The sequence below is a fragment of the Equus quagga genome, chromosome 5, assembly GCF_021613505.1.
Source record: "Equus quagga isolate Etosha38 chromosome 5, UCLA_HA_Equagga_1.0, whole genome shotgun sequence".
Taxonomy (NCBI): domain Eukaryota; kingdom Metazoa; phylum Chordata; class Mammalia; order Perissodactyla; family Equidae; genus Equus; species Equus quagga.
This window is the reverse complement of record NC_060271.1, coordinates 28,504,597-28,527,479: the sequence shown is the minus strand read 5'-3', so window position 1 is coordinate 28,527,479 and position 22,883 is coordinate 28,504,597. Positions and strand designations below refer to the sequence as shown.

The 22,883-nt window shown below is 39.6% G+C and overlaps 1 protein-coding gene across 3 annotated transcripts in view; it reads left to right on the top strand.

Moving 5' to 3' along the window:
- WDTC1 (WD and tetratricopeptide repeats 1) overlaps positions 1-22,883 on the top strand; it is a 62,526-nt gene that overhangs the window by 18,257 nt on the left and 21,386 nt on the right. The window lies entirely within an intron of this gene.

Genomic DNA, 22,883 nt, shown 5'->3' with positions numbered 1-22,883 from the left:
TCTGTGCTTGAAAAAAGGTTGTTTAGTTGCACACCACTGTTTTTACTATTGGCTTGGACGGTGATGATCTCACCTTTGAACAAGAATTTAGAGTTTACAAAGTATTTTTATACACACACACCCACACGTGCACACACACATGCTTTCTCATTATAGCTTCAAAGAAATGCTGTGGGGAGGTCGATAGGGAAAAGGTATTAAAAAAAAACAAAAACGGGTTTAGAAAGGTCACATACCTTGTCCAGTGTTGTCCTGTGTGTCCATGGGGAGCCAAGGCTTCAGAAGTTCAGGTTTTTCATTGTGTCTAACACAGAGACTCCATAATGTTAGTTCCATTCTCTTTCTTTCCTCAAGATCATGTTTTGAATCCAACTTTTAGCTATCCTATCCAACTTAGTGTTATCTGCAGGTTGAGTAAGAATTCTCTTTGGTTTCTTCAGGATAGTGTTTTTAAGTGATTATGTTGATCTTAGAAAAAGACTAGAAAGAAATTTATTGAGTGTTAACAGTGTTATCTCGAGGTAATGATATAATAGATAACTGTTGTTGCTTTCTTTTAATTATAAACTTTTATCCATTATAAAATATGACTACATTAATAGTAATATGGAAAAAGTAAGTAAAAATTGCTTTAGTCCCACCTCCCTAATACAATTACTATTAGCATTTTGTATACTTCCTTTTATCTCCTGCATGTTTTTACAAAATTGTAATCATACTTTACATTGAATTTTCTGTATTTTTTTTTTTAAAGATTTTATTATTTCCTTTTTCTCCCCAAAGCCGCCCCATGTACATAGTTGTATATTCTTTCGTTGTGGGTTCTTCTAGTTGTGGCATGTGGGACGCTGCCTCAGCGTGGTCTGATGAGCAGTGCCATGTCCGCGCCCAGGATTCGAACCAACGAAACACTGGGCTGCCTGCAGCGGAGCGCGCGAACTTAACCACTCGGCCACAGGGCCAGCCCCGAATTTTCTGTATTTTTTAAGTTCACATATAATAATCCTTTTCTCCATGTAACCAAGTTGTCTGCAGAGCTTTCACTTAAAATTTTTTTTCTGATTATAGAAGCAATAAATGCCATAGTAGAAAATACGGAATAGACAGAAAAATATAGAGAAGAAACAAATTAACTTTTATTTCTACCATCTAGAGATAAACATTGTTAATGTTTGGTATACCACCTTTGTGTATTATGAAGCAGAATACTAGTTAAGAGATGGGCATTGGAGCTAGATAAATTAAGTTTCAAGACCTGTCTTCTCCACAGCTATATATGCTTGTGCAAGTTACCCCTAGGTGCCTGATCTGTAAAACAGAGCAATAACTGAGAATCACTGTGACAATTAAATGAGAAGATTTGTGTGAAGTGTTTCATACAGTGCCTGGATCATAGTGAGCTAGTTCAGTAAATAACGATTATGATTCTTAAGTCTTCCAGTTTTTTCCATGCTTATGTAAACTTTTTTGCTACAAAATGGGGCTCATACCATTTACTCAGTTTGGTAAACTCCTTTTATATCATGATTGTTTTCCCATATCTCTAAGAATTCTTTGAAGACGTAGTATTTTGAGATATTTTGTTATTTATCCTTTACTCTGTTCTTTTTAGTTTCTCTGCATCTTTCCTTTGGAACATAACTCAAAGTATGTCCCTCTAGTGCCGTTGGGGGCAGGGCGAGGAGGATTTTACCTCGAAGAGGACATTTGGCAATGTCCAGAAGTAATTTTGGTTGTGAAAACTAGAAGGGTACTACTGGCATATAGTGAGTAGAGGCTGGAGATGCTGCCAAACGTCCTAGAATGTGCAGTACAACAAAGAATTAAGCAACCCCAAATGTCAATAATGCCGAGGTTGAGAAACCCTGCTCTGGTGGATGCTAAGTAGACAGTGACCCCTGGCGTACTAGACCCCTCCTTTTGGCTCTGCCTCCACCCAGCCCATGTTGTCTCTACCATCTCTTCCTGGTTTGATAACTTTGTCCAGAATAGACTTGGAAACTTCTATGAACACAAAATGGGATTCCATCTATTGTTTCCCAAGGGCTAGAACTCAAAAACAAAATTGTTTTAAAGTGGACTGTTTCAGTTTGCACTTGTCTAAAGGCCACCTTGGCCAGGACCTGTAGTAGCAGCACATAGTATGAAGGAATGTACATAGGCTTAGATGTTTAAAAAGAAAGACCTAGTTTAAATCCCAGCTTTGTCACTTGTGAGACTTAGAGAAGTGAGAGCAGATGGAAAGAAGAAGACTGGGAGAAAAATAGGTTTGGGAGAACATCAGAGATTGGACATGTTAAGTTGGGAAACCTGTTGGATAGCTTTGTGGAGATGTCAGGTAAGAACTTGACGGTACTAATCGGGAGAGAGATGTGGACTATAGGGGAAAATCTGGAGACAGAAGTAGCAATGGAGCCACAGAGAATAGGGTCCAAGACCTACCTCTGACGCACTCCAGCTTTCAGAAGTTGATTACAAGCTAAGGAGATAAAAACTTAACCAAGAAAGAATAGTCAGTGAAGTGGAAAAGAAACAAAACCGGGAGAGAGTAAAGGCCAATTAATGAGAGTATGTCAAGACAGAAGGAGTGGTCAGTTGTAGTCTGTGCTGAGAGGTTGCGTAAGGTAAGGACAAAACAGTAACCGTGGTCTTGACTAGAGCAGCTTTGCTGGGGTGGTGGGAATAGATGCTAGATTGGAGGGGCTGAGGAGTGATTGGAGGCGGAGAAGTGGCAACAGCAAGTATAGACAACTCTCTTTTTTCTTCCTTTTTTTTTAGAGGGTCATGGAAATTTCTCTCCCTCCCTCACTTCACCCCTCCCTCCTTCCACCCTCTCTCCCTTCCTTCCCTCCCTCTCTTCCTCCCTCCCCCACCTTCCTTCCTTTCCTCTCTTCCTTTCTTCCGTTCCCCCAGATGAAAGGAATGTGGCATGTAAGCAGTCAGAAGGGTAAACTGTCAAAGATACCGGCTCTTGTCCCTCTACACCTACTCTTCACCTTTTTTTCTTCAGCTCACTACCTGGGCAGCTCATTTGCACAGATAGGTCAGTGGTCACTCTTCTGGTTGGCTTTAACTGATGGGGAGTCATTTCAGGAGATTGGAGGAAGAATGACATCTTTTTTATTCTCCTCGTTTCCTCTCTTCAAAGTAATTTTGGTTTTTTTCCAGCTTTGTTGAGATTGTAAACAACTCTTCAAAAGCTTTGTTTACAAAAGGAAACAGAGGTATGGTGCAGTAGCTGGAGGGTTCTATGGGATCAAAGGAGAGATTTGTAAGAATGGGAAGAAATACTAGAGGATGTTTGTATGTTGATGAGAGAGGAAGGGATTGCTAATATAGGAGAAGGACAGAATGACTGAAGGACCAAAATCCTGGGGAAGGCTGGAAGGGATGGGATTCAGAGTTCAAGCAGAGGACTTGGCCTCTCATAAGAGCAAAGACATTTCTATCGTTGTTAGAGGATCCAATGGATCTGGGATCAGGAGAGGGGCATAGACTGGGATAAAAACTGGAGAGTCATGGACATAGAGAGTCTATAGTAGCAGTTCTTAAAGTGTGGTCTGCAGAGCCCTGGGGATCCCCACGACCTTTTTAAGGGAATCCATGAGGTCAAAGCTACTTTCATAGTAATACTAAAGACGTTATTTGCAAAAAACCCCAAAAAACAAAAGTGAATTCGTTTAAAAATTTACAAAATAAAAAATGGTAGTAAAACTACTGTCACCTTAGCATGAATCAAGGCAAGTAGCGTTGAACTGTTGTTGAATTATTCGCCTCATGCACTTGCAGTGATCAAAGAAAGAAGGCAGTTTTACTTAAAATGTCCTTGATGTGAAGCAGTAAAAGTTATTAATTTTGTTCATTTTCAACCCTTAAGCACACATCTCTCTAGTATTCTGTCTTCTGGGATGGGAAGGATCTATAAAATACTGCTGTTGCATACTGAACTAGGATGGTTGTCTTGAGGAAAAGCACTTGTTCAGTTGTTTGAGTTGCAAGCTCGACTAGCCACTTTTTTCATGAAACACTATCTGAAAGAATGAGTAGCAGGTGAAAACTGTGGCTATTCAAACATGGGTATTTGGCAGACATTTTCTTAAAAATGAATGAAGTGAGCTGTCACTTCAAGAAAAACAACTGACAGTTATTTGTTGCCAAGGATAAAATTTGAGCTTTTAAGCAGAATCACAAAAAAAGAACATAAAAAAAAACTTGTATCTGCCACCATGAGCTTGATAGCTTCTCAATATTTAAAAGACTTTTTTGATAAGATCTGTGGTGATGTTAACAGATGTCAACAATATTGTATAGTGAATGTTAACATTTGAAGATCTTCAAATTCAGTGAGTCGCTGTTTTCAAAATGACCACTGTATGGTGGAACAGAGTCATACATGCTTAAAAAACCTGTGCGTAATGCAGAATAGACCAATAGGTTTTAATGTAGCAGGGTACCAATAGTTCATTTATGTGGTTTCAGATTCCACATTGTAACTTGAAGAAAGCATTACTTGTAGAGTTTGACAAGAAGGATATCTACAATTATTTGAAAAGGCTATTAAAATACTCCTCCCTATTCAAACTACTTATATTTGTGAGACTGGATTTTCTTTATATACTTCAACCAAAATAACAATTTGCAACAAACTGAATACAAAAGTAGGTATGAGAACCCAGTTGTCTTCCATTAAACTGGACATTAAAGAGGTTTGCAAAAATGTAAAGCAACACCACTCTTCTCATTAAATTCTTCTATCTTGGAAAATATAGTTACTTTTCATTTAAAATGTGTTAGTTTATTTTTATCATTATTGTTATTTTTATTATTTTCTTCTTCTCCCCAAAGTTCCCCATTACATAGTTGTATATTCTAGTTAGGACCTTCTGGCTGTGCTATGTCGGACGCCGCTTCAGCATGGCTTGACGAGCAGTGCCATGTCTACGCCTATGATCCAAACCGGCGAAACCCTGGGCCACCAAAGCGGAGCGTATGAACTCAATCACTCGGCTGTGGGGCTGGCCCCTATTGTTATTTTTAAATGAAATTAATAGCATGAGATATTGCTTTATTTTCTAATATGGTAAATATCAATCAGTATAACCCCTATAAACAAAAGCTCTTTGAGGTCCTCAATTATTATGAGGATTATTTGATCCTCAATAATTTTGAATAGTTTAAAGGGATTTTGAGACTAAAAACTTTGAGAACCAGTGGTCTATAGAGTCATGAAACAGCCTGACTAGATAATATCCCCTGGGGAGAAAGTAGGAGAGAGAAGAGGGCCCAGGACCAAGAACCAAGATGTTTCAACATTTAGAGATTACCTGCTTCTTCTCTTACTCTACCCACAGGAGACAGAAAGAACAGGCATAGAGGTGGAAGAATCTGAGGAGAACATGGTATCATGGAAGCCAAGGAAGAGGAAATGTTCAAGTGTAGTGATTTTTACAATCTTAACTCTTAATAGTCTATCTTACTTCTCTCTTTCCTAGTTTGAGGATGGAGGGGATGCCTTTTTGTGACTCCCTCCCCAAATAGTAATAAAAATGCCATTATTAGCTCTTTGACCTTGGATAAGTCCTTTAACTTCTAACACCCATTTCCTCATCTATACAGTAGTATACAGGGGCTGGCCCAGTGGTGTAGTGGTTAAGTTTGCATGCTCTGCTTCGGCGGCTCAGGGTTTGCAGGTTCAGATCTCGGGCACGGACCCACACACCACTCATCAAGCCATGCTGTGGTGGCATCCCACATATAAAATAGAGGGAGGAAAAAAAGTTTCCTAAGATGCTAGTCCTAAGATGCTGATTTGATGGCATCTAACTTTTAAAACCACTTTATGGTCATTTCCTTCCCTTGTTTTATTTCCCACCCATTGTTACATGTGGACCACACATTGGTTAACAACAGTTGATTTTTGGCATTAGGAAGAGGTGATTAATGGGGGTTGGAAGTGGGATAAAAGAGGTAAAATCAACAGTAAAAGCTCCTGTCTTTTTGTGGTTTATTGATTATAACGTTTTCTTCTTTATTATCTGGGGGAAACTTTTTTCCTGGATTTCCTAATTTACTGCTTGTATACTTTTGAAAAATGCAAAAGGAAACAAAGAGAACTCTCAGGTTTGATTGGCTTTTGTGATTTCCTCTGTTTAAGTTAGCCTTCTTAACCTTGTCCCTATTCAACCATACTATTTCTCTACCTTCCAGCTTCATAATGTGGCCTGATTTTTACTTTTTGACTTTCTAGTTTGCATTTTGAGTTTCTTAAAAATTCCAAGTTTAACCAGTCTGGTATCTTGTTACCTTTCCTGTATATTGGTAGAATTTGTACCCACAGAGATGCCTATTCAAAAAGCATCCAAGTTAACTTGGGTAACTATTTCTTAGATATTCTTTCCATTGTATTCATCCTACCAGTTCCCCAAGCCTCTGAAAAATCTACTTTTCTAAGCTGATTTTCTTTATTTTTCTTATTTCTTTCCTGAAAGTTCTTGTCTTCTGTGACCAGTTTCCATCCACCTTTAGGTCTTTTCATTATTTTGTCCCTGGTTTTTCTTCCTAAAGAAGATCTGAATCAAGAAGTACATCAGTGCTGTTGCACTCTGCCCTCTTGTGATGGGAAATTGTCCTTGGCACTCTCAAATCTTGGCACTTTAGATTTTTTAACTAAATCATGATCTAAAACTGCTCATTGCATTGGAATCAAAAAGACTTGGAGGTTTGGATGGATGACATGAATGATGCTTCTTAAACATTTTCTTCTTTAACCTGTCATCTGACTGTTAGGCACTTTCTTTTTTTATTTACTTCTTTTTTTCTTTTTTTCTTTTTTCTTTTTTATTGAGTTAATGATAGGTTACAATCTTGTGAAATTTCAGTTGTACGTTATTGTCTGTCAGTCGTGTTGTAGGTGCACCCCTTCACCCTTTGTGCCCACCCCCCACCCCACCTTTCCCCTGGTAGCCACTAATCTTTTCTCTTTGTCCACATTTTTAAATTCCTCATATGAGTGGAGTCATACAGAGATTGTCCTTCTCTAACTGGCTTATTTCACTTAACATAATTCCCTCAAGGTCCATCCATGTTGTTACAAATGGGACGATTTTGTTCTTTTTTATGGCTGAGTAGTATTCCATTGTGTATATATACCACACCTTCTTTATCCAGTCATCTGTTGATGGGCACTTAGGTTGCTTCCACGTCTTGGCTATTGTGAATAATGCTGCACTGAACATAGAGGTGCATGGGACTTTTGGAATTGCTGATTTCTGGTTCTTTGGATAGATACCCAGTAGTGGGATAGTTGGATCATATGGTAGTTCTATTTTTAATTTTTTGAGCAATCTCCATACTGTTTTCCATAGTGGCTGCACGAGTTTGCATTCCCACCAGCAGTGTATGAGGGTTCCTTTTTCTCCACAACCTCTCCAACATTTGTTACTATTTGTTTTAGTTATTTTTGTCATTCTAATGGGTGTAAGGTGATATCTTAGTGTAGTTTTGATTTGCATTTCCCTGATGCAAAGCGATGATGAACATCTTTTCATGTGCCTATTAGCCATCTGTATAACTTCTTTGGAGAAATGTCTGTTCATGTCTCCTGCCCATTTTTTTTTTTTTTTTTTTTCCTTTTTCTCCCCAAAGCCCCCAGGTACATAGTTGTATATTCTTCGTTGTGGGTCCTTCTAGTTGTGGCATGTGGGACGCCGCCTCAGCGTGGCTTGATGAGCAGTGCTTTGTCCGCGCCCAGGACCCGAACCAATGAAACACTGGGCCGCCTGCAGCGGAGCGCGCGAACTTAACCACTTGGCCACGGGGCCAGCCCCGTCTCCTGCCCATTTTTTGATCAGGTTGTTTGATTTTTTTTGTTGTTGAGTTGTGTGAGTTCTTTATATATTTTGGATATTAAGCCTTATGTCAGATGTATTACTTGCAATTATTTTTTCCCAGTTAGTGGGTTGTTTTTTTGTTTCAATCCTGTTCTCCTTTGCCTTGAAGAAGCTCTTTAGTCTGATGAAGTCCCATTTGTTTATTCTTTCTGTTGTTTCCCTTGTCTGAGAAGACATTGTTTACTTATTTTTGATCAGGTAAACCTTCATATGGTTCTAATTTTAAAAGTTTAAAAGATCGTCTCTGGGGCTGGCCCCAAGTGGTTAAGTTCACATGCTCTGCTTCGGGGGCCCAGGGTTTAGCAGGTCCGGATCCTGGGTGCGGTCATGGCACCGCTCATCAGGCCACACTGAGGCGGTGTCCCACATAGCACAACCAGAGGCACTCACAATTGGAATATACAACTATGTAATGGTGGGCTTTAGGGAGAAAAAAGAAGGAAGAAAAAAAAGAGAGATTGTCTCCTTCTCCACTCTTTGTCCCAGCCATCTAATTTACTTCTCTGGAATCAACTAATGTAATCAGTTTTAGTATCCTTCCAGAGAAATTTTATGCATAAAATTCTCACCTTTTCTCACAAATGTTAGCCTAACATATTTACTGCTTTGTACCTTACTTTTTTTTGAGGAAGATTAGCCCTGAGCTAACTACTGCCAGTCCTCCTCTTTTTGCTGAGGAAGACTGACCCTGAGCTAACATCCATGCCCATCTTCCTCCAGTTTCTACGTGGGACGCCTACCATAGCATGACTTTTGCCAAGCGGTGCCATGTCTGCACCTGGGATCTGAACCAGCAAATCCCGGGCGGTCGAGAAGCGGAACGTGCAAACTTAACCGTTGGGCCACCAGGCCGGGCCCCTGTACCTTACTTTTTAATTTTAAAAAGATACTTTCATGATTTTACCATGTCAATACATAAAGATATTTCTAATTTTTAATTCTTTCACGGCTTCAAAGTATTCTGTTGTATGAATATACCAAATTTATTTAAACTGTCCCTGTTGATAGACATGTTGATTACTTACAGTCTTTTGTGTGTGGGTTATTCCTTCCAAGGAAAATCATTTGGCACATGTGAGTGTATATCTATAGGATATATACCTACAAGTGGAATTATTGATCAGAGGGTATATGCGTCTGTGATTTTGATAAATATTAACCAAAATTGCCTTTCATGGAGTTTGTATCAATTTATAGTCCTATCAGACACTTTCACTTTTATATCAAACATAATGCTCAGCAAATGTTTGTTCTCTCCCCAACCCCAATCTCTTCTCCTCCATGTGTCTGTCATTATTCTGAGAAATTTCACAAATGAGTGAAACATGATGGGCTGGAGAGGTCTCAGCTGTCTTCCTAAGAGAAGTGTAGTCTAGGTTGATACCTGAAGGATGGATGGGAGAAGCTAGCTAGATTTGGGGCAGGTGGGGGTAGGGAGAGTAAAAATTCTCGGCTTTGGGGGCAGGTAAGTTCTCGGCTCGGAGAACAGCATATGAGTGATGCAAGAGAAAGCAGACAATACTCAATTCAAGAGAAAAGATGGTCACAGAATGCAAGTGGAAGAAGGATGACAGATGAGGTTGGTGAGGTGAGTGTGGGTGAGATGTTCATAATAAAGGATGTCGTAAGCTATGTTGAAGACTATGGACTTTATCCTAAGGGCAGTGGAGAGCCATTGAATGGTTTTTACCATGAGAGCAATATGATCAGAATTAAGCTTTAAAAAAACGTTAATCTTGGCTTCAAAATGAAGATTGCAGCAGTTTAAACTAGGGACAGCCAGACCATTTAAGAGGCTGTGGCAGTGATTCAGGAAGAGGTGACGGGTTACCTGAGCTAAGATAATGGTAATTTGGATGGAGAGAAGTCAGTGAATTTGAAAGACATTTAACAGGTAGAACTAACAGAATTCTTGGTGACTGAATGTAGAAAATTAGAAAAAGAGAGGAGTCAAGGATGAAGGTCAAGTTTCTGGCTTGAGTGACAGGGTAAATGATAGTATCATGTGCTGAGTTAGGGAGCACTGGAGAAGGAAGAGATTTTAGGGGAGGTTATGGATGTTCTGGAGCTGTAGGCCATGTGTTGTTTAGTGCTTTCTGGACAGGTAGTTGGAATACTTGAGTCTGAGCTTAGGATAGAGGTACACACTGGAGATGTCGATTTGGGAGCAGTGAGCAGCACATAGATTGGAGCAATGAGAGTGAGTTGTGATTGCTTTTGGAGAGTGTGAAGAGTGGGAAGAAAGCCTAGGATGGAGCCATAAAGAAGACCAACGTAAGGGCCAGTTGGACAAAGAAGAGTATGCAAAAGGTGTCAAGAAAATCATCTAGGGGAGTAGGAGGGAAAACAGAGGGTGATGCTGCAGAACCCAAAAGAAAGTTTCATTGAGGAGGAACTGGTCAGCACTCTCAGATACTGTCAAGGGGCCAAGTAAGATAAGGGCTAAGATTTAGGGCAAGGAAGTTACAATGGTAAGCTTGGCAAGAGCCATTTTTGTGGTGTGTGGTGTAGACAGATAGAAATGGGTTGAGGAATTATTGGGAAGTGAGGAAGTGAAAATATTGAGTATAGACTACTCTTTCAATCTGGCTGTAAAGGAGAAGAGAAATGGAAGGCCATAGCTAGATGTGGATTTGGCATCAAGGAAGTTTTTTAGATTAGAGAAACTTGAGCTTGTTTAATCCCAAGGGGAAAGAATCAGTAGAGAAAGGGGAAGTTGAAGATACAGGAGAGCTAGAAGGTCATCTGGGGTTGCGGTTTTGTCAGATGAATGTTGCAAGAGAATGATTGTAGTAATGAATCATGGATTCTTAGGAGGATAGGGAAGGAAATAAAGACATGCGGTTCCATGTAAGGAGAGAATAGAAGAGTTGACTGACTGATCTTGGAGGACTTGTTGAGGATGAAGAATCATTGAGGCATGATATATATATTCACTTTTTTCACTTACCAGTATGTCTTGGACATCACTCATATCAATTCATAGATTTCTTTTTCACAGCTGCATAGTACCCTATTATGTAGATGAACCAAGATTTATTCAATGAATTTCCCATGTGTGGACTCTTAGAGTTGTTTCTAATAGTTTGTAATTGCAACAGTACCTTAACGAATAACCTTGTACACATGTGTTTTAGTTTTGCTGGAGATGTATCTTCAGCAGATGTAAAAATTTAGAAGTGGGATTGCTGGCCGAAGGGTAAATTGTATATGTGGTTTTGTTAGATATTGCCAAATTTCCTTCCATGGGAGTTGCACCATTTTGGCTTCCCAGTAGCAATGCATAAGAGTGCCTATTTCTCCACAACTCTCCAACAGACTGTATGGTTAAGCTTTTGAATTTTTCACCATTCTAACAAATGAGAAATGGTGTATCAATATAGTTTTAAGTTACATTTCTCTTATGAGTAAAATTGAATATCTTTTCCATATCTTTAAGGGCTATTTTAATATAATTTTTACCAATTTAAGTGTAACAAAGGAAGGGGAATAACAATTTATGTATATACCTGCATATTTTTGCAAACACAAGCACAGAATGGATAAGCAGAAACAATGAAGTTGGTCATCTCCAGAGGGTGGAAGGTATAGAGTGGAGGGGTAGAGAGAGGGCAGTAACCCTCTTCTGGACTTTCTTGTGGAGTCTTTTAGAACCGTCTTGAGGTTTTGCACATTCAAAAAGTAAAATTAAATCAACAAAGATGGGGAGGAGGATGCTAACTAACCCAAGTAATTTTTCAACACGGTACATTGACTATATATTTTAAAGACAAAATAAACTTTAAAGAAATCTTGATTCAACTCTAGTTAGTAGATTTATCATTTGTAGTGGTATTGCTATAGCAATTCTGTAACTATTTTGTGTGTATTGTAGAATTGAGCAAATGAGCAATTATATCAATGAGTAAATTTATAAATGTTAATATATAATATTTATAATTATATTAATATATAATAAATATATTTATAATTATATTTATAGTATATTTGTTATATAAAATATATAATTATAAATATAATATTTATAATAAATAGATATATCATTATGTTCCCTTCTCACTGTGGGATAAGGGAAATTCAGATATGGAATAGGAAAACGCAAAGAACAACTCTCAAGTATTGGATTGGAATTAGCAGTATCAGTATGAACTCATTGTTTTAAAAATACATATATATTAATATATATTTATATATTATTTCCATCTCTGTCTTCTGAAAGGGTCCAGAAGCAGTGATACCCCAATAGCTTTGAGTTACTGGTTTCTAAATACCATTCCCCACTACAAAGAACCAGAGGTCCTTGGAGAAATAACTGATCCCAGGTCTGGGACAGGGAGTGTACAAGATGAACCTACAACATTTTGTGGCAGAAGATAAACAGAAAGTAAAGAATTATACGAAAAATGATAGGGACGTATCATAAGGACACAGGAGCTACCTTGAAGGACATGCTACTGGCCAGATCTGTGAGCGTCAGGATGAATAATAATAGTAAAGAGTTAACACCCACTGAATAAAAAATATCTGAGTTTGCACTGCTAAGAGAGAGAAGGAGGGAGAGGAGAAGGGGAGGGGGGCAGAGAGGGAGAGAAAAGCGCTTCATTCTAGTAGATTGCCAGCTACTAAATGAAGAAATGATGGAGTTGGAAAATCACCATTTTATAACCGTCATACCCCATACCAGTAATTGGTTCAGGCAAGAATAATCAGTGAATGATTGAAACCATTGGGTGGAAATCTGATGGAGGATGGGATATTTGCACAACGTAAAAGTATTTCCTCACAGATAACAAAGGGAAAAAGTAATATAGTAGAGAACCCTGGTAGATACGACCTTAATCAAGACAAATAGACATCATATGCCACCTGATAGTCTGCACTGAGGAGGATACAAGATCACTTAGATAGTGTTTCTGTCAAAATGCATTACGTAAAACTAATCATGAGGAAATAATCAGACAAATCCAAACCCACATTTCTCCAGAACAGATTGTCAATGTTGTAAAAAACAAAGAAGGGCTGAGAAACTGTTCCAGATTAGAGGAGGCTAAAAGGGGCTGGGCCCGTGGCAGAGTGGTTAAGTTCCCTTGTTCTGCTTCTTTGGCCCACGGTTTTGCAAGTTTGGATCCTGGGTGTGCACCTAGCACTGCTCATCAAGCCATGCTGAGGCGGCATCCTACATAGCAGAACCAGAAGGACCTACAACTAGAATATACAACTGTGTACTGGGGGGCTTTGGGGAAAAGAAGGAAAAAAAGATTGGCAACAGATGTTAGCTCAGGGCCAATCTTTAAAAAAAAAAAAAAAGGCTAAAAAAGAAAATAACAGCTAAATGCAGCGTGTGATCCTGGATTGGATCCTGGATCAGAAAAATCAGAGACATTATTGGGACTGTTGGTGAAATTTGAATATTAAATAATAGTATTGTGTCAGTGTCAAATTTCCTGATTTTTGATAAATGTGCTCTGGTTAAATAAAAGAATGACCTTGTTCTTAGAAATACATACTGAAGTAGTTAAGTGTGTAAAGGGTCCTGAAGTCTGCAACTTATTCTCAAATGGTTCAGAGAATAAAGTATGCACACGCGTGTGTGTGTGTGTAGAAAGAAAAGGAGAGGGAGAGAGAGAAAGCAAATACAGCAATGTTAACAATTATTGAATTAAGGGAAAGGTCTGTGTGGGAGCTTTTGTACTATTCTTGCATTTTTTTATATGTTAGAAATTGATTCAAAATAGAAAGTTAAAAATGTTCAATAAGAAAATACAAAGAACTGTTGTAGTGGCAGCAACTGAATGAGACAGCCAGAATGGAGGTTGAGATTAGAGGATTTAAATTTAATATTAATTAGGATTAATTCTGAGATGTCCTGGCATATAGATCAAACCAGTTCTCTGTTTTCCTTGGACATCTTTGCTGAGCATTCCAGATTCCCCTTGAGTTATATGTGCTAGTTCATCTTCTCTCAGTGAGTTTTATTATCATAACTGAACAGGAGCCAAATATCTTGGGATTCCAATTTGTGGCCTGCAGTCCTCACTTTTTGGGGAGTGGGACTTGCTTTCATTTTTGGTTGTATCACCAGGATCTTCCAAGTCGACCTTAAAGTTCTGATCACACTTTGATCTATTCTATTTCTTCACTTGTGAGATTTCTTGGCACACTGTTAGACAGTTGGTAGAGAGAGGGAGAGGAAAGGAACGTCACTTTATAAATAAGGAGAGTAAAACTGAGCATTTCCAAGGTCACCTAAGTGGTGGAAATAAAATTAATAAGATTTATATCAGGCCTCTCTGGCTCTAGAGTTCATAGTCTTCCCACCTCACCCATGTGTCTGCTTTTTAAAAGATTTTATTTTTCCTTTTTTTTTCTTCCCAAAGCCCCCAGTACACAGTTGTGGGTCCTTCTAGTTGTGGCATGTGGGACACTGCCTCAGCATGGCGTGATGAGCGGTGCCATGTCCGTGCCCAGGATCCGAACTGGCGAAGCGCATGAACTTAACCACTCAGCCACGGGGCTGGCCCCATGTCTGCTTTTTAAAAGGGCTTAACAAATAGTTCTTGACTTGGTAGATTTATTCTCTTGCATTATTAGTTTTCTTAATGTGTTCCTTAAGCAAATTGCAAACATTATATATCTCACCTTCACAATTGGCCTGATTGCTTTTTTGTTTCTTGTATAATTTGAGCATAAATTCACTGATAACAAGTTGTATCAAACTAGATTGACTTTCTTTTTGAATATAGTTGTTAGACCAGGGCAGTTTCATAGTGTAACTTTATTCTAACAGACTTGTCTGAGTTTTTTTACAATATCATTTTAGAGAAGTAAATTAGATACCAAGTTTTTAAAATAGTCACTCTCAAAGAAGAAGATGGAGAGGAGACTTGACTTTGTGAGAGATTTCAAGGACTTTCCTGTAGGTCAGGGGTCAGCAAATTAGGGCCTGTGGGCCAAATCCAGCCTGCCCCAGTGTGTTTTTATAAGTTGGTTTGATTTTATAAGTTAATTTTTAAATTTTATTGAAGTGTACAATTCAGTGGTATTTTAGTATAGTCACAACATTGTGCAGCCATCACCACTAATTCTAGACATTTTCATCGCCCCCAAAAGAAACCCTTTACCCATATTAGCAGTTACTCCCCTGGCCCTAACCCCTGGCAACCGCTAAGCTACTTTCTGTCTCTGGATTTTCCTATTCTGGACATCTAATGTAAATGGAATCATACAATATGTGGCTTTTTTGTATCTGGTTTCTTTTCGCATTGATGTGTTCAAGATTCATCATGTGAGCGTGCATCAGTACTTCATTCCTTACTGTGGCCAAATAACATTCCATTGTATGGATTTACCACATCTTGTTTATCCACTCAGCAGTTAGTGGACATTTTGATTGTTTCCGCTTTTTGGCCATTTTGAATAATGCTGCTGTGAACATTTGTGTACAAGTTTTGTGTAGACATATTGTTTTATATTTTTAGGTATACTTAGGTATATACCTAAGAGTGGAATTTCTGGGTTGTATGGTAACTCCATGTTTAATTTTTTGAGGAACTGCCAAACTGTTTTTCGAAGTGGCTGCATCATTTTACGTTCCCACTAAACATGTATGAGGGTTCCAGTTTCTCCAAATCCTTACCAACTTATCTATCTTTTTGATTATAGCTATGCTAGTGGATGTGATGTGGTATTTCATTGTAGTTCTGATTTGCATTTCCCTAATGACTATTGATGTTGAGCATCTTTTCATGAGCTTATTGGCCATTTGTATATCTTCTTCGAAGTGTCTATTCAGATCCTTTGCCGGTGTTTTAATTGAGTTATCTATCTTTTTGTTGAGTTCTAAGTGTTCTTTATGTATCCTGGATACTAGACCCTTATTAGATATGTGATGTGAAATTTTTTTCTCCCATTTTGTGGATTGTCTTTTCACTTTCTTAATAGTACCTTTGATGCACAAAAGTTTTTTGGGGTTTTTTTTTGTTGGTTTTTTGAGGAAGATTAGCCGTGAGCTAACTGCTGCCAATCCTCCTCTTTTTGCTGAGGAAGACTGGCCCTGAGCTAACATCCGTACTTATCTTCCTCTACTTTATATGTGGGACACCTACCACAGCATGGCGTGCCAAGTGGTGCCATGTCCGCACCCAGGATCTGAACCGGCAAACCCCGGGCCTCCAAAGCGGAACGTGCAGACTTAACCCCTGCACCACTGGGCCAGCCCCTCCACTGAGCGTTTCTAACTCTCATGCTCATTGACATTGACTTTTTAAGTGGAACTTCATTATACAAGAGCTTAGGTCTGAAGTCAGTGGGTAAGTTAAATGTATATATGACTGGGTTGCAGTTAAGAGAGGGTCCTTACATGTTGCTATGCAAACTGGGCCACAGGCTTTATCTCCAATCCAGATAATGTCCTCAAAGATTCTTTAAGCTTGTTCCTAAAGCCTGACATACCTATCTCCTTCTGGGGTTTTTTGATGCCTCTCTCCTTCCTCTATTATGGTAGAACTTTGTCTCATGTTGCCATAGACATGGACCTGTCTTTGTTTATCCTACTATTTATTCCCTTTGCTCTCAGAACCTTATACATAATGGTGTTGAATAAATGAGTTGTCTGTTTGGTCAGAGTTTAGGATAGCAATTTAATAGCTGCAGAAATAACCCTTTTGAAAAAGTAAGTAAATAGAAAGGAATTCAGTTGTTCAAGATGTATACCCTTTGTGAGTATCCTAGCCATGTGGAGGGGTCTTCAAGGGCGGGATCCAGAAGGAACACACATGGTTGGCAAAAGAAGATAGCTGAGGGCTAGTTCCAGGGATGGGAGCCAGCGTTTCCCAAAGTGTGCTAGGCACCTTCCGTATATTACATCATTTAATCTTCACAGTGATCTTGTCAGGATGGCATTATCATCATCCCCATTTCCAAATGAAAAATCTATTGCTCTGGGAATCTTAAGTGACTGCCCAAACACCTAGGAAGAGGCCAAGCCAGGGTTGAACCCAGACAGCTCTTTCACTTTACAATTCTGCCTCTCACTAACCAGCCTCATGTCCTCAGCTTCCTCCTGTAAAAAAATAAATTTGGACAAAAGGATCTCTAGTCCTTTTGATTATACCAGGATATACTTTGATTGGCAGACTTCCTAGCTCTTTGCTTCTCTTTTTTTATTCCCTTAATGCAATGGGTCCCAGCTTTTTCCCCTGGCAAAGATGACATTATTTTTCCCCTATGGACCTCACATTTTGATAGATTGTTGCATACTAAATTGCACTTATTAATAATGTTTCCTGTTTAAATATACTTCTCCACACCATGACTGCTCATTAGAGTTCCTGAGTAGCAGGGCCTATACCTTGGGCGACAACACAGATTTTACACATTTCCAGTCAAATGCAAAAAACCATGACATTATGCCTAGTGTGGGCTGTCCAGTCACCTGTAAATGTTCTTCTCCCACTTGACTTTTTAAATAGATCAACTCACCAAAATTGGAGCTAACGTAAATGTACAACACTAAGGTAGAGGTGAGTATAGTTTGACCTTTGGAGGAATATTCTCTAGCCATTTGAGGTGATGCTATGAGGAGATCATAATAACATAGGGAAAGGCTAATGTTACAGGTTTGGAGAAAAGAAGGAGAAAACAAAACCTCTTCAGCTCTGAGAAGACAGGAGATGTGTCCATCTGACTCAGTTGTGTCTCTGAGCCCAGTACAATACTGGCAGGCACATGGCAGACATTTAAGTTTTAAGAGAGACAGCTCATAATTTAAAAAGGTGGTATGACATCACAGTTAAAAGCTACACTCTGGAAACTGTCAGTCCTAGGTTCACATTCTGGCTACACTGTTTACACAATATGGAGTATTAACCTTTTCCTCATCTGAAAAATGAGAATAGTAATGCTGTTTCTATCACAAGATAGTTGTAACGTTAGCTAAAAGCATATATGAAGGGCACGCTATTGACCCTGGTACCTCTGAGATAGTGTTCAGTATATATTAGTGACTGCTACTGCTATTATTATTACCTTTTTTCTCTCTTTCTTTATTCGGGTATAATTTATGTAAAAATAAAGTGCATAGGTCTTAAGTATTGAGTTAGATGAGTTTTGACACTTGTGTAACTACCAATCACAACAAGATAGAAAATACTTCCATCACTGTAGGAAGTTCCCCTGGTGCCCTTTGCAGTCGACCCTCCTACCTCAGAGCAACCGCTTTTTGGCTTCTGTCCCCACAGATTAGTTTTGCCTCTTCTACTTTATGTAAATAGAATTATACAGTATATATTTTTGTGTGTTTGGCTTCTTTTGTTTAGCAAAATATTTTTTGAGTTTCATCCATGTTGTTGCACTTAGCTATTGTTTGTTCCTTTTTATTGCTGAGTAGTATTCCACTGTATGGATATACTGCGTTTTGTTTCTCCATTCTCCTGTTGATGACCATTGGGTTATTTTCAATTTTGAGCTTTTAAAAATAAAGTTTCTGTGGATATTCTTATACCAGTCTTTGTGTGGACAAATGTTTTCATTTCCCTCGAGTAAATACCTAGAAATGGAATTGCTGGGTCAAGGGTGGATATAAGCTTAACTTCATATGAAATTACCTAGCAGTTCTCTAAGGTGATGGTAGCAATGAGATCTCTTTTTAATACAGGTAGGAATAAGAGTGGCATTTGAGGTAGTCCAGCATAGCCAAAGAAATACTTTGGAGTCCTATTGACCTGGGTTCCCATATCTCTGAGACTTGGTCTTACCTCTAAAAAGGGAGTGATAATGGGATCATGTCTATTGTTAATATCTAGTGTTCTACCCAGCAGTGGCATACCAAGGTGGGAACAGTAACGCAGGCTGTAAGGGGGTTCATAGTCTGTAAGGAATTTAAAAGCAATAATAAAACCAACTAAAAGTCCATTTGTTTTTTACCATCATTATGCACCTACAGTTCTGAGCGGTGTCAGTGATAAAATACCTCTCCCTGCCTTCTTCTCCTCCTGTACACCATGCTACCTAGCAAATTATAGAGACTTATAATAAATAGTAATTATGATCAATATTTAATAGAGTTAAGCAGGAACTAAGAGTTAGGTTGTAATTTGAACTTAAGTGAGATTTGGAGCTTTTATTGCAGGTTCTTTCTCTGTGCATGTTCTGTTTCCTTCAGGTCCCTGGTGTGCAAGGCTTACCCTAAGTAGAAATATTTCCAGGGCTCTAGGGAGGCACACAGAGGTCTGTTCCTCTCTAGGAGCCATCTCTGAACAATAGTTCCTCTCAATTCCTTAAAAATTTTAAGTTTTCTCCCCTTCTTTTTTACCCACTTTTTTAAAGATTTATTTGTTTGTTTGTTGTTTGTTTGTGTTTTGAGGAAGATTAGCCCTGAGCTAACATCCGCTGCCAATCCTCCTCCTCTTTTTGCTGAGGAAGACTGGCCTTGAGCCCACATCCATGCCCATCTTCCTCTACTTTATATGTGGGACGCCTGCCACAGCAGGACTTGATAAGCAGTGCATAGGTCCGCACCTGGGATCCAAACCAGTGAACTCCAGGCTGCCAAAGTGGAACGTGAGAATTTAACCGCTCCGCCACTGTGCTGGCCCTTTTTTACCCACTTTTTAATTCTGATATTTCGTAGGTATATTTTCTTCCAATGTATTCTTCAATGTAATTATAGATTGTGTACCTATATCTAGGCCAGCCTTATTTATCAAGGCCAAAATAACTCCTCTTAAACACTCTGTTCCTTGTAAAGTAGCTTTTCAGACCCGTTCTAACTTATAAAGCCCTGTATCAGTTTTTTTTGGTCAGTAGTTACTTTGTATTTTTGTAGAATCTGCTTTGAGCTTTCTCTTTGTGTTTTCTCCAACTTACCTGCCTCTGAGCTATTTTTTACTCTGTAGAAATGAATCATAAGTATCATATTTGTCCACTGTGGCCTCTGTCTTCTGTGCTTTGGATGAGTTACTGATTTGAGGACAAATACTGTACAGTAATTTTGGAAGCATTCGTGCATTTCTCAGACAGTACTTAAGAGCCTGCACTTTCAAGTTAAAAATCCTGCTTCCTGTCACCACTATTAGCCATGCCACATTAGGCAGGTCCAATGTGTGTGGGGTTGTTTTTGTTTTCACACCACAAAGCAATTCTCTGACACCAGCTGGGTGCCATATAATTTAACTCAATTCTGACACTATCCATCTGGAGATAGCATCATTCCACAGGTTAAGGCCTCTGTTGTACGATACTGCCCTGCTGTTTCCACATTTCCTACCCCCACGTCAGATGCCAATCTCAAGTCCAGGTTGTCACATGTGCTTCTAACCAACCGGCTATAGATTGGAGGTTCCAACCACCTCCTCTTTGGGTTTGATTATTTTGCTAAGGAGGCTCACAGAACTCAGAGAAAGATTTTACTTACTAGATTACCATTTATTATAAAAGGATATAATACAGAAACAGCCAGATAGAAGAGATGCATAGGGCAAGGTATGTGCCAGTCTCAGAGCTTGCATGCCCTCTCAGATCATGTCTCCCCAAATCAACACGTGTTTACCAACCAAGAAGCTCTCCAAACCCCGTCCTTTCGGAGCTTTATGGAGGCTTTGTTACATAGACCTGATTGATTAAATCATTGGCCGTTGGTAATTGATTCAACCTCCAGCCCCTCCCTCCTCTCTGGAGGTCAGGGGAGTGGGACTAAAAGTTCCAACTCTCCAATTGTATGATTGACTCCCCTGGCAACCAGACCCCTTCCTTAGGTGCTTTCCAAAAATCACTTCGCTAACATAAACTCAGGTGTGGTCAAAAGCGGTTTGTTATACATAACAAAAAAAGGCACACTTTTTGCTTTTATCACTTAGAAAATTCCAAGAGTTTTAGAAGCTCTGTGCCAGAAATAGGGATGAAGACCAGATATATATTTCTTATTACAAATCACAATATCACAGCAGGTTACCTAACCTCTCTAAGCATTGTTTTCTTATCCATAAAATGAGTAATGATACGTGTTCCTTAAACAAGATAATGGATGTAGAGTGCTGTTCCAGTTTCCTATTGTAGCCATAACACACACATCACCACAAACTTAGTGGCTTAAAACAACACAAATTTATTATCTTACAATTCTCTAGATCAGAAGTCTGGCATGGCTCTCACCAGGCTAAAAGCAAGGTTCTGACAGGGCTGTATTCTTTCTGGAGGCTGTAGGATAGAATCTGTTCCCTTGCAATTCCCAGCTTCTGGAGGCTGCTGCATTTCTTGGCTCATCACCCCCTTCTTCCATCTTCAAAGCGAGCAACAGCAGATCAAGTCCCTTTCACACCTACATCTCTCTAGTTCTCTGCAGCCAGGAAAGGTTCTCTGATTATAAGGACACTTGTGATTATATTGGGTCCACCTCAGTAATCTAGGATAATCTCCCCATCTCAAGGACCTTAACCTTAATCACATCTGCAAAGTCCCTTTTGCTACCTAACATAACATATTCATAGGTTCCAGAGGATCAGGACATGTTCGTCTGTAGGAGGCCATTGTTCTACTTACCAGAAGTGCTAGCACCCTGCCTAGCTCTTTGTAAGCCCTCAGTAAGTAGCAATCATTCAAGGCCCTAGGTACTCTGGGAGATTGTAAGCTGAATATGTGATCCCCAGGCACAAGTAATTTACAGCCTGGTGGGAAAATGAGAGGGCTAAGGACAGAAATGATTCTGACCAAGAAAGGATGGCCAGAGCCATGTGTGAGGTTTCCACCAAGTGCCATGGGAAAGTGAGATGCTCAAGTCAGCAAGTGATGTGACAAGTTTGAACAGAGTGAATGTGTCTGTAATGTATGTAAGAGTAGAACCTGGAAAGAAATGAGATTCAACCCAGATGAGAATCTTTACTGGACAAAGGGTAAGAGGGAAGAAGGCAGAGGAGAAGCCTTTTCTGACCAGACAGTCAGGGGATTAGATTTGTTCATATCTCTCAGTTCTTTCCACTAGTCCCACTGGACTTATTTGCACCTTCAGGCAACAGATATGCGCCAGGCACTGTACCTGGCCTTGGCAATGCAATGAATACAATACACAAAGCCTGCTTTCTCAGGGCTCAGTCTGGTGAAGCAGACAACCACGTTGACACAGAGCCATAATACAGTGTGACAGTAGGAGCCCACAAAGGGTATGTCTCCCTCCCAAATTTACAGGACAGGAAAGGCATCTTGAAGGAAGTGCTTAGAAACTGAGACCTGAAGAATGAGTTGGAGTTTATCAGTTAGGATGCTTTGGGCCACAAGTAACAGCCCAACTCAAATGGCCTTAAACAGTAATGAACTGATTGGCTCAGTTAACTGGAAGTCCAGAAGTAGAGTAGTCATTAGGGTTGGTTACTCTGGTCACTCTGGCTCCATATTTCTATCTTTCCCTTGGCTGGGCTTTCCTCTGTGTGTTGATTTCACACTCAGGCTGGCTTCCCTCATGCTGGCAGTTCCAGGTGTCACATCAGTACACCTAGCATTCAGAGGAAGAGAGGCATCTCTTTTATAGACTCTGTCCTGAGAATGAGAAAACTCCTTTTCCAGAAGCTCCCAGCCACTGTGCCCCTTGCATCTGATTCGCATCACAGGCTCATGTCTGAGCCAATCCCTGTGCCCAAGTGAATGCCATGTCCAGTTGGCTTAGGCCTAAGTTCCTAAACCTGTCACTGTGGCAAGGACAATGGATTGACACGTCCTAAAACACATGGTCTGATTTGGTACAGGGAGATGATTAAATGAAAATCAAGGTACCATTAGGAATGAGGGAGGGTGAGGGAACAGAAGGAACGGTGCGCAGGAATGCCTCGTGACTTGTCCTCTCTTCTCCCACATAAGACTTGTTTCTCCCACTTCCTGCCTTCTGCTTTTCGTGGATTCTGTTTCCTGTAACTCTTCCTTTGCCATGATTTCTCTCTGTGCGTACTTTCAGATTCAATGTCTGTTTTTAACTGCCTCACTCTCTCCATGTTTCTCAATTCAAATCCC